Source organism: Ostrinia furnacalis, unplaced genomic scaffold, assembly GCF_004193835.3.
Source record: "Ostrinia furnacalis isolate ACB-3 unplaced genomic scaffold, ASM419383v2 OfSCF1416, whole genome shotgun sequence".
Taxonomy (NCBI): domain Eukaryota; kingdom Metazoa; phylum Arthropoda; class Insecta; order Lepidoptera; family Crambidae; genus Ostrinia; species Ostrinia furnacalis.
In genome coordinates, this window is record NW_021131655.1 from 429,117 (window position 1) to 442,907 (window position 13,791).

Genomic DNA, 13,791 nt, shown 5'->3' on the forward strand with positions numbered 1-13,791 from the left:
TAGTCGGTGCAAAACTTTCGCGTCTCTTTTTAAACTTTTATTGCGTCTGTCTTTATTACCGAAGTTTGTGAAGAATCCAAATTGATGCGGCCTTGCACTTCGGCCATTTTTCTTGCGACAATTTCTATAAACGTGTCGCTAACGAGGCGTCGCCCTTTGAACCGGCCACTTGAGAGTTCAATCGGAGCTATTGTGATGCAGACGACAGCACATCAAGCTTGACAATGCAGTATCTTATGCAGTTGTGATAGATGCTATTTTGCAACGAATAATGTGTAGTCTAATGTGCTTTTGACCATACTTTGGAGCACGTTTTCGCACGCACGTGTGCAGGAGCGTGGTCGTTGTAGCGGCGCACACGCATGCTCGACGTGCATATTGCAAGAGTGTGATTATGCAGTCAATAGATAAATATCTACTAGTCGTTAATATACTGTGTTGGATGTTATTATGTGCTTATAATTGCGACTACATACTACAATTAAGTACCTACTGACATAATATTTCAAACAAACAATAAAAATTAAAAGCGAGTATGACAATAATTAATTTTATTTTAGGACAGAAAGAGCGTGAGAATATCTTCCTTTAATTCCTACCCCGAGTTTTACACGGACTAAGTTTTTTTTTAATTTTAAGGACTTATTATGACTAAATCACTAAATTATTTTATCAAATTATACTAACAATATAGTAATTGAGGAGTAATAAATCTTAAAAGCACTCCCATGAACTTTGTTATCTGCAATGAGTTACGAATCAATCAATCTGATGGACTGACAAGAGGAGTCACACTTTCTATGAATAAAATCAGCTTTGAAGTATAAATATTTATTTATAGTTATCTCAATAAATAAAGCCAATAAAATGTTGTCACAAATGTACAAAATGAAGAGGATCTCGATCGATTCGATGATCATTCCATTGATATTGGGTATCCCGTCTGAGTACAGTTAATGGAATAATACGGTGTAAATAATATCAGTATATTATGGCCCTATGTGTCATTATCATGGGGCGAGCGCGTGTTCACATAACAAAACGGTACTCAAAGTTCATGATTCTATTTACCTGTATGAGAAATAACAATTTTAATTAGATATTGAAGTAAATAAAATAATGGGCCTATTTTTAGTTACCAACCATTATCATAATGACCGTCTGCATCCAGCGCATTCCTGCTACCATTATAAGATCGTCGATCCACCTTGTGGGTGGATTTCTTTTATGCTCACTAAGACGGGATTTTGCAAAATTCAACCCCGAGGGTAAAACAGAGTCCACGCATACGAAGTCGCGGGCAGCCGCTAGTTTATTATAAAGGTTACCGACCTCAGTTACTTTTTTGTCATTATAACAATATTTTACAAGTCAACAACCAGTAATTTAAATACCTACCTAGATAATAGAGCTTGATAGTACACGTAGGAAGGAAAATTACAACTACACGCACAGCATACGTGCCAACATGGATAGGCATATAGCGGTATTACTCAGTGCGGTATAATTAATTAATTATTTGTATGTATTAAACGAACACAATATTAATGTGTACTTTGCCTCGTGGAAAATGCATATTAATCTAAATGGAAACTAAGCTGACGTGTTCGACATACCAATATTCGTAATAAGTAATTATATTACATAACATTGAAGGTAAGTAATAAGTAAATACCAATAACTGTACAATCTTAATGATACTGCTAATTTAATATTTAAGGTAGCCTTTCGAACTAAGCGTCACTGACGCAGCGTTTTAGCTTTGGTCTAAAAGGTAGCCTTTCGAAGGGAATTAGTGACGCGGCGTTGGTGGCACAAGACCAAAGTTATAGACGCTGCGTCTGTGACGCTTAGTTTGAAAGGCTACCTGCAACGAATAGTTTGAAGTGACACATATGAAAAAAAAATTCTGTTATGTGTTCCCATAGGGGTCACTTAAAAATTAGAGATTAATGGTGAAAACGGGCATAAGAGTACTACCTAAACGAACAGAATAGAGCTTGCTCGTTGTGGGTAAAAAAAAAGTTTTAAATATATTTTCATAAGATCTTTGTAAAACCGATTTCTGAATGGAGCATTCTAGCGGAAATCCGTTAGCGAAGTTTTGTTTTTAACTTTCAAAAGGAAAAATTGTACTTTAGTAGTTAGTAAATTAATTTTCCGGCACTTTTAAGTTTGATTACGCTCTAATGAACATGTTCAAAAAAAAAAAAAAAAAAAAAAAAAAATAGAGCTCTGTGATTGGTTCATGTGTGACCCTGTGCGCCCACGAGTCCACGCGCACTGTGAGACCTCATAGTAATGTTTATGAATACGGGCGTTTGTTATTTTTCTTAAATTACTCATGACACAGGTCACTAGAGTAGATGAACTTGTAATCTAAGATCATCACTAACATCCGATGACTTTACTAATGATGAAAACCGCAAGAAAGCGTAAATAGTGTTCTTGACACATGACCCCTAGATATACACATAAGCAATAGATACCTCGGATAGTAAGGCTAGTGGCATACAATGATTTACTGTTTATTATGAATGATTTAGAACGTATTTAAGTTCTTATCATCGGGTCATTGAGGTTTAGAACTCACGGCGCGATTTTAACCCACGCCCACCGCGGCTGCAGGTGAAAATCGCGCCGCGCGCTAAGACACTGGTACAAAATGGTCGCCCGCCGATCGGCCGGTTTTCGCGCGGGCGAAAACCGCCGAGGCTGCGGCTGCGGTTACCGCGATTCTGCCGCGCGCGCTGCGGGAGAAAATACATTATCTGCATACTACAGAAGCTACGGGCCCGTAATCGCCGCGGGCGCGGGTAAAAATCGCGCCATGAGTTCTTAGCCTTAGGCCTCAGNTAAAGCAATTTTGACTTTGACTTTGACTTTACAAATCGAACGTACAGCGATGAATAGCGCTCTGTGATTGGTTCATGTGTGACTCTGTGCGTCCACGCGCACTGTGAGACCTCATAGTAATGTTTATGAATACGGGCGTTTGTTATTTTTCTCAAATTACTCATGTTACAGGTCACTAGAGTAGATGAACTTGTAATCTAAGATCATCACTAACATCCGATGACTTTACTAATGATGAAAACCGCAAGAAAGCGTAAATAGTGTTCTTGACACATGACCCCTAGATATACACATAAGCAATAGATACCTCGGATAGTAAGGCTAGTGGCATTTACTGATAATGAATGATTTAGAACGGTAATTAAGACGGCGCGATTTTCACCAGCGCCCGCGGCGGTTGTGGAATTGCGGTTTTATTTAAAAACTCACGGGAGTGGTTATTTTTGCGGTTATTCTAAGAACTCACGGCGCGATTTTCACCCGCGCCCGCCGCTGTTGCGGATGAAAATCACGCCGCGCGCTAAGACACTGGTACAAAATGGTCGCCCGCCAATCAGGCGGTTTTTGCGCGGGTTAAAACCGCCGAGGCTGCGGTTACCGCGATTCTGCCGTGCGCTCTGCGGGAAAAAATACATTATCTGCATACTACAGAAGCTGCGGGCCCGCAATCGCCGCGGGCGCGGGTAAAAATCGCGCCATGAGTTCTTAGCCTTAGGCCTCAGCCTCGAACTTAGCGGGCAGCGGGGCGGCGGTGGCGGCGGCGCGGGAGCGGGGCGGGTAACGCAGACCCGTTCTCGAAACCAGCGGGCAGCTCGCGCGGCGCTTTAGCGGCGAAGTGTTGTGTTCGGGGTTGTGTTGTCGAGATATTTGTTTTTATTCGCAAACGAAATATCTGAACAACGGCGACAATTTTATTTCGATTCAAATTTATTCCTAACGCTCGATTTACTGTGGGCAAAAGAAGGAGTGCGCTCCCCGCTCGATGCCCGCTCCCTCGCCGCTGCCCGCTCGTTGCCCGCTGCCGCCCCGCTGCCGCGCCGCTGTTTTTGAGAACCGGTCCATTTGATTTTACGCATAAGATCCTGCCGCTGCCGCGCCGCCGCCGCCGCCCCGCTGCCCGCTAAGTTCGAGGCTGAGGCCTTAGTCTCCACTGCAGGAGCACACTCCTACTCTACACTCCCCACGCTGGTCAGTCGGGTTTAATTTAAATTGAGTTCTATGATACATCTAAAATATTGCTGTTAAAGTGAGAAAATTCGTCTTGTCAAAGTTCCCGAAGTCGGATAATTAAAGGATTCAATATTCTCTCTCCCTTACTCTAAGATCCTTACATGACTACATAACAAAAAGTTAAAACTAATAATAATATAAATAACTAGAAAGCATATTACGCACTATAGTGTATCGTTACCTTACAAAAGATAATGATCACTCAAACGATTGCTCTTACGAACTCTCATAATAACTCTCTGTTAAGAGTCACATTGCCATTTCTTAGATTGATTCATATTATGCGTTCTGCAATTAGCTATCTTAATCAATGCCGTCTCTACAAAGATAAGATAAGATAAGAAAAACTTTATTTGACACAAAAAAGGAAAAAAATAAAAAACAGAACAAAGGGACTTAAAACAAAGAACGGATTGATCAACTGATTCCATATTTATTTACGATTATTCGCAATACCTAAGGAGTAATACGAGTATTAGCGGCATGAAGCGATTTTACACTTGCTGATATTAAATCAAATTCAATTATTATTTATTCAGTACTTTGTCCCTTTTGCAGGGCGCTTATACACGTGCCAAATATAACTTACCCTACCGCCACTGCGGGACAACAATAGTATAAGCAGGCCTGTTCATCTCCGCGAGTTTACATCGAAAACAAAACACGCACGATGGCCCACCTACAGGATACTATTCGACAAGGCCTCACACGAGCGAACATTGACTCACGCACGCGTATTCTTGTGTATGATGGAAGAAAATAAAGAAAATGGTGCACAGTATTGTGCAGTATTTAACTGCCTAAATAATAATAAAAACACAGAATGTACTTTTTTAAGTTGCCTCAAGACACTGAGAGGTAAATAAGTAGTTAATATTATTCATGATAATTCATGCTAAATCATGTATTTCCTCCGCCATTTTCCGCAGTTTGGCACCTCACGTCACATCATTTTACCGAAGTCAGCCCTATAGCTTCGGCGCAGTGCCGAACAAATGGTGCTTGACTCTTGAGACAGGCTAAATTACACCATATTGTTAATGACTTTGAGCATACATTTTTTTAAATACCTTCGCGAAGTAAAACTTCTGTACGTAGTAGGTACTTATTATTATTCTGTGGTATAAGTTCCTGATAAGGCTATCCCAATAGGCATTGGGAACTAATCAATCAGATAAACTACAACTTTCAGGGATAGGTGAACGACTTCAGGAACTATTCAACGGGATATCAAGAAGAAAAGGCAACAGGGGAGACATAAATAGATCGATGGTCCCTATAGTGGTTGAACACAGTGAGCGCTGCCTCTTACTCCTTACCAAAAATAGCTAGTTAAAAGAATATAATTAGGTATCACTATCATTACATACTACATCTACACCAATATTATAAAGAGGAAAACTTTGTTTGTTTGTTTGGTTGTAATGAATAGGCTCAAAAACTACTGGACAGTTTTTAAAAATTCTTTCACCATTCGAAAGCTACATTATCTACGAGTAACATAGGCTAAATTTTATTTTGAAAAAAAACATAGGGTTCCGTAAAATATGTAAATAATGTAGTCCACGCGCGCGAAGCCGCGGGCGGAAAGCTAGTGTAATATAAAACAAAGTCGCTTTCCGTTGTCTGTCCCTATGTATGCTTAGATCTTTAGAAGTACGCAACGGATTTTGATGCGGTTTTTTTTAATAGATTTCAGTGACTCAAGAGGAAGGTTTAAAGGTATAAAACATGCATATTATAAGTAGAAGAGAAAAGCCTGGATTGCATTGCAAAGTTATGAATATAATAATGCTTTTCAAATTTATGGTAAGTATCAAATAAAACAGTTTTGTGTTTATTTTGATCCATATCAAAGTTGTTGACCTAGAAACAGTGCGATACGGGTCGCTCTTGACATTGTACGCTTCGCAAACATAAGCGTTTGTTTTATAATACTTACTCAATTATTTAACAATGGCTCGCTACGCATGAGTAAACTGAATACTTTTTTATCTTATTCCCGCTTTATTCTGAATGAATTTGTTTGTGATCGTAACCATTTAAGCGGAGGATTTTAATATCTGCTTTGGATGGAAAAGCCAATTGAATACTTAGGAAAAAGAAAGATAAAATCCCATCTTCTTTGCTTTATTCTAAAGAAGCCTTTATTGGCAACTTAGTTTTTTTTTTGTGTATGTCTTTGTTGCCTGAATCTGTTGTTGCCAAAATAAAGTTATTTTCTTTCTTTCTTTCTTTAAAAAAGAGGATTTCTAACCATCAGTGCATTGCTCTAAATCGAGAAACTTGTGAATATGTTACGGTCAAAGTGATAAATGTGAAAATTATGAATAATCGCCGGTTATTATGAATAATTACCGCATGATTTGGTAAATGTGATTAATATGAGGTAACTTATGTGTGTATAAAACTAAATAGGCGGCTTAGGGGTGGCCCAAGTGCCACCCCCGCCGCACCTTAACCTATTTTTCACTTTAAATCAAAACATTATGTTATAGGCATCATGGAAATGTAATATTATGCAAGAAACATTCCAAACTCATTATGCCAAATTATATTAATATATTATGATATCAAAACGTTTAAAAGTTTGGCTGTACACGAGCACGTACACAAGATGTTGTTCTCTTTTATGAAATCTGTTAGTACTAAGGTTGAATTATTAAATAATCACTGTTAAATGTGATTAATTTATCACTTTTACCGCGACTGTCGGTAATTATTCATAATAACCGGTTATTATTAATAATTTTCAATTTATCACGTTAACCGTAACAAATATACGGAATCCAAATAATTATCAAATAAATTAATTAATGTTTTGATAAGACCAACATAAACTAGGTCTTTAGGGCAGGGCATCTCGTAATAATAAAATCGACACACTAAAGAATTATGTCAAAGTTAAATCTTTGCTTGAGTCTGCTCATGATTTTTTGTAAACTTGTAACAATGTTGATTCACATTGATCATTTTCTAGAAGTTATTGATCAAAACGTAACGATAGAGAGATCCCTGATCAATAACTTCTCGTTTAAAGATTACTTATTATTTACCAGACTAGACTTATTAGTTTAAAGTCTCGATTCGTATACTTATGATCATACACCTCAAGAAAAATTTTAGTTAACATAATTTGCTACTAGGTACTATGTTAAATATTCTACTATACTTTACTAAAAAGTCCAAATCCAAAAACTACACATTTTACGGCAGTTCTAGTGGGGTTGGCTTTCCAGTGGGTTAGGTGGGGCGCCAGAAGAGCTGGGTTTACCCATTGAAACCTGTCAGGACCTCTGTTAGCGCTACAATGGGTATACACACATTTCGCCGGCAGCTGGCGTATGTATACTCCTCTGGCGATTTTATTTCATAAACTAGACATAAAAGGTATGTACTATAACATGAAAAGATTTAATATCTAATTTGTAAATTTACTTTTTAATTTCTTTTAAGCGAGTACCGTAACTTAAACTACAGATTAAGTCAGACGAAAATCTAACCTTGGCAGAAGCCAGAACAGAAACCAGATTTCCTTCTGACTATATACCATCGAAGCCCTCCTATTTCCTTCTGATTACCTATTTACAGGTCCAATGATAGTACAAAGTTTAAGCTACAAACTCAGCCTCTATTAGTACTGAGGAATTGAAATGAGGAGATCCGTAAATGAATTAAAGTCGCTGACATAGCCCGACGGATTAGCAAGCTGAAGTGCAATGGGCAGGAGACATAGTACCAGAAAGCACAACGTAGAACGTCCACCCACATGGTGTACCGACGACCTCACAAAGGTAGCAGTAAGGCGCTGGATGCAGGCCGTTGCCAACCGGTCATGTCGGAAGTCATTGGGGGAGGCCTATGTTCAGCAGTGGACGTTCTATAGCTAAAATGATGATGATGATGATGATGATGATGAGGAGTTGCAGTGATAGGAACGAGAAGTGTGAATGGTCTGGTCTATGCTTAGTTGTAAGAGGCTTATCCCGAAACAACGTACGTTAAGTTGATGTTAACTATTAAATATTTATTATATTAGGGGAGTTGGCTTGGAGGCAAGAAGTACTTACTGGACACTAGAGTACACGCGCGGACTACTATAGTAGACCAGGGTAACATTTTTCGCTATAACTTTTTGAAAACTTGCGCCAGAGAGCTGGCATTCCAGGAAAGCCTCGTTTACTAAATTTGTCAGTAAGCCAGTAAAGCTTGGGTCGCTAGAGTCTGCGCACTTTTCTAAAATTGGCCGTCAAAACTGCGAGTTTACTCAAAAGCCTGAAATCAGTCGACAAAAAAATTATGAAAGACTTGCAACAAATGGATTTACACCGTGTACCAGGCAGTAGAAAGTCATGAATACTATGACAGATAAAAAACTAATCATATTTTTTCAGTCAATTTTTTTTTTGTTAACATTGGTCTCAGAGTGAAATTTTGGTCCAAAAAAATTACAAGTTTTAAATCTGTTTATAATGTTTGATCCCAAATAGTTATTAAAGAAACTTTGATTATAAAATAACTATAATAAACACTTTTATCATTTACATAATAATTATATTCATAAATTGCTTACAAACTGATTTACAATGATTTTAAATTGGCTTACCAGAGTAGGCCGCGCGTGTATTCGTGTAAAAAAAGGGGCGCGTGTACTGCAGTGTTAAGTTCATGTTAACTATTAACTATTTATTATGTTAGGGGAGTTGGCTTGGAGGCAAGAAGTACTTACTGGAGTTGGGTAAAGCCACTAAGTTCTATAACTTAGCGTTGTACATGACTGCTTAGAACTTTTGCTAGATCGATTAAACGACTTATCTTCTTTTCATCGAATATATTTATTGTTTAGCAATCTAATTTATGGCCTGGTGGTTCGTTTACCAGCTAGCCAGTAAGCTCGTTTAGCGACCACTGGGTTGCAGATTCGATTTTCGTACAATACAACGTGCGCATGAATGCAAGTATCAGATTGCATTGTCTAGGCGTTTTCTATGTCCCAATCAAGGTTTTTAATTATGTTTACATCTAGCTTCGATACTTTAAGGGCACCATCAATCATCATAGTATTTACAGGCATAGATGGTTTTAAAAATAAATGACACAAAAAACATAACCCTTCTTCTGGCGCAGTCGGGTAAAAATTAAATTCTATTTTAGGTACAATGTATCAGGAAGGCAGAGTCATATCTTATTATGTCTGACACCAAATTGGAGATAGACAGATAGTATAACTGACGTATTAAATACGTTATCATTCGATAAGTTTGTTTTTATTATTGATACATTTTGGATCACGTCAATGTATGCCAATGTCGTAAAACGTAAAATATTATAATACTCAAATAAAATAACTAACGTTTTTAAAAATAAAAGTTGGTAAATAAAACTAGCTACTGTGACTAGTAGCAGTTGTTTACTATATGTTTATCGTAACCAAATCTTTTAATTTTAAGCATAAAATTAAAAATACCAATTTACATAATCAAAAGCAATAAAAAACACCACCCCAAGAGCTGCCATAGGGAATTTTTAAATGTATTTTGCTGTAAGTATACATCTAAATTAGGTACATCAAGTCTTTGTTGTCAAATAAATTAGATAATCATTTTAATGTCCTAATGAAAACTAGCGTACAATGAAAAATGCTTTTATATTTCTACCGCTACCGTTGCGTATAAAATCTCTCGCTACATTTTTCTTGACATGTTTTACTAATAGAGTTACTCTAAATAAGTTTTTCACTCATCTTTTTACTTTTAAATTAACGTTAATTTGTATCAAACGCGCGCTCTTTGATTTAAAATGTTTTAATGAGAATTTTGATGATTATTGGCAATTAGTGCCTCAAAATACCTACTCAGTTACAGGAAATTTTTCAAGATTTTTTTAAAGTGTCGCTATATTTTTTTAAGTTGCAGTGAAGCAAATTATTATACTCTGTTGGTATAGTTTCTGTGATTGGTGTGGAAGCCACGTAACGGCAAGTATAGCGTGGGACGTCCACCCACATGGTAGTAAGAAGACTAACGCCCGTATTCACAAACATTAGGTACTATGAGGTCTCATAGTGCGCGTGGAAGCACAAGGTGACAATCACAAAGCTCTATTCAACGCTGTGCGTTCGATTTGCTGCTTCACTTAAGCAAGCATCGTTTGTAAATACGGGCGTAAGATTCCAGGAGGCCGCTACCAACTGGCCATCTGGAAATCATTGAGAGAGGCCTATGTTGGAGCACGACCCTTACTGATTTACTAGAGGCAAATGGAGAATTTAAGCTCCTAGCAGACATATCAAATCGGAAAGGGATCAACACCGTATCGCGAGCTGTCATTGCCTTTCGCGCGCTGTCAATGAGGGTTTTCGCGTATGAAAAACCCGCCAGATGGCAGTACGTAGACGCGAGGTCCAAATGCTGCATAATTGGTTATTTTTGACATGACATTGACAGAAATGTCAAAATCGACCAATCATGCAGCATTGGGACCTCGCGTCTACGTACTGCCATCTGGCGGATTTTTCAATCGCGAAAACCCTCATTGCGAGGCCAGGCGTTTACATTACGGTGCGGATAAGTGTGTGTTTCAGTATGGAGTTTCATACAAATAATACTGACCGCCTCGAGTTGATACGTTTACGATCCTTTCCGGGTTGATAAATGTGCGACGTCCTCCTACGAACTCTGATCATTCTGGTTGGAGAATGGAGGTAGCAGACCTACTTCTTCTAAAAAGTTCTTACCTACTTTGTTGTTTTTGTTTAACCTAACTATAGCCTAACCAGGAACATAAAAACCCTCGCCATGTTGCGGAAAACTAATGGTACTAATTTATTTTAATGGCAACAGTAACTGAAAACTTCATTGACATGTCACCTTGCATGTCAGTCTATTGTTGTCAAAGTGTAAACAAACTTTATTTTAAATGTGTGCAATTGATTTTGTGAATTAAATTGCTAAAATCTTTTTATAGTCGTGAAAGAAAAGTGGTTCACGGTGTGTTATTGTATTTGTCGAAGAGAAATACTAAGGGTTCAGACAATATTTTCATTGAATAATGTTTCCGACAAAGGTTGTCAAATTGACTGACATGTTTATCGTATAGTACAGTCTACTATGAAAATTAGCTGTAGTCTGTTTCAACTACCCATTTTAAAGTTTTTTGTTACTTTCTAAGTTTTGAATTTTATGGAATTGGGAAAGAAGTACCGAGTTTGAAGCGTTCAGGAGCAGACATTACAGTTGAATATTCAAGTTCTGAATTTGATTATTGATGAATAATAAAATATACCCTACTAGCTCGATTGATGGTTTCATTTAATTTATTTAAACCAGGTTACCTTAAATAATATTTTTCGTTCGAAAATATCAAATTAGCCCGTAATCCTGAATCCTGATACATAAATTTACCCTATTAATTTAACACAGGTACGACTGTACTCAGTGTTGCACTATCAAATGCAATTGAAGCGCCTCTATGCCAGGGTTTTTATGTTCCTGGTCAGGCTATACCTAATTATATCTTACGCAACACCTATACCTATCTTATAGAAATTGTAGCTGTCCTTGCGTAAGAATCGTGTTATCTTGAAGTCACTTTTTTATTACGGAAAATCCAATTATAATAAATAAATAAATACTGACGGTTGCCAGATAACACAAAAAGTGTGATTAAACTTTAATTAAATGTCTAATAATTTTTATGTCTTCTTATCTCAGATGTCTCGTTTTTTAATTCATATTTCTTTGAGTACCTACCATAAAAATGTTAACTGTCGACGGTCTTGTAATACAGCAGCCATAAAATGACGATTCCTCATTGACTGTTATATCTGTCTAGTGCCAATAGACGCTGGTAATCTTGAAACCAACAAGGCCAAAAACATTGATACTGAACTTTCTATTACTGAATTTGAGTAAACCAATCTGCAATAATTCGTGGCAGCCTGTAATTAAGATAGCACCTAGTCCTAAAAAATATGTATGTAGACCCCTCTGCTTGTACTTGTGTCTGTCTTGTTGGTTGTCCTAAATAAATAAATAAAATAAATAAATAAATAATTGCAAAGTGTAGGTGTCCCCGCGAACTACATATTGACAATAATGTCAGCCGATAGTTTAATCGGACTGTATAGGTATACTTAATCGGTCTTAACGAGTTTATAGGAAAGGATAAAAAAGAAGGCCAGTGTAGGTACCTACCATGAGTTTACGTTAGGTGTGCTCGCTAGCGAGTACCTACGTCAAAAATCTCTATGAAGATTTTGTTTCTTGAAAGTAGCCGCTAGGGGCGCTGCACAATATGTCATACAATTAATGTCATTTTTTTACGCAGTCGCTAGCGAGCACACCTAACGTAAACTCATGGTAAGCACACTGGTAATTTTATCAGGTACATTAAAATTACTGTTTGTTGGCTAGTCCTCTTACTAAACTTAAACTTTGCCCTAAAATAACCATGTGGTCAAATAGAAATATACGTGTGCCAAGCCAACACCGCCAACATTGTTTTGTGCCCAAAATGAGTTGGGATTCGTTGGAATTTATTCAAAAATATTTTAAATTATGTCTGTAGCACATGCCGCAGACATGTTTGATTTAATGCTGAACAGCTGATACGTAGCCAAATATTTATGAAGGCCTATCATTTTATATTCTCGAATTTACGAAGCCATAAAATAATTCAAAGCAAAAGATAAATATTTATTCACCAAATCATTGTCCGTGACAGATAAGGGTTTAGTTAATTAAATGAAGTGGAAATAGATGTAGTTTTTTGTATAAAAATACATAAGATCTTATCTGTGTTGAGAGTCATAAACTGACGAATAATCTATTGGTACATAACAACTCCAACAACATTCAAAATACGTAATGAGTTCTAGGTGTAAGACAAAGCATCAGTACTTATTCTGTAGTGGAAGGAACCTTTCACAGTCTACTATATTTTGTAAGTAAAGATAAGTAAGTTACCAAGTGCTTAGCTAAACAATCCGCCGTCTGTAGGTACATAATTGGAAGACGGATAGTCCATAGACTTTACATGAAAAAAATGCTGTTACAAATCTGGTACAAATTAGGCTGGGTTGCACCATCTTACTTTAACTTTGACAAACGTCAAAAATCTGACAAACTCCATACAAAAAACACTGGTTATCGTTAGTTACGGTCATAGGTGGTGCAACTCAGCCTTAGACCCACTACTTTTCAATTATCCAGCTAACTGCTCTCCATGACAGTACTCAACTTTCGATTACCTATTTATACAGTTTCATGACATACTTTTCTAAGGAACATCAACAAGGATTAAAGTTCCAGCAAAAACAAAACGTGACCACCAAACGCCAGGAGTTAAACGTGTTTGAAACTGTCATTTGTCTCTTACATTTCGTAATGGCCGCTGTTATTCCACCATCAGGATGATTGCACTTTCTGGAAATATCCCATAATCTCTAATCACAAGCGATTAAATAGAACCTTCGTAATGGTGCGAAGAGATGAGAATAACTGCGTAGATTTGCTAGCCTACAAGCTAAATTGCATATCATTAATTGTGCCATGGAACATCAAAGGCTGGTTAATGATAAAGAAGTTTGTTCATCGTGGCACAGGACAAGGAAAAGAAAATTCAATTACCTCCATAATCAACAATCACATCAACAATAAAGATTTCGGCCGACTAAAAGTCTGTGTCAAAGGCCTTCTTTCATCT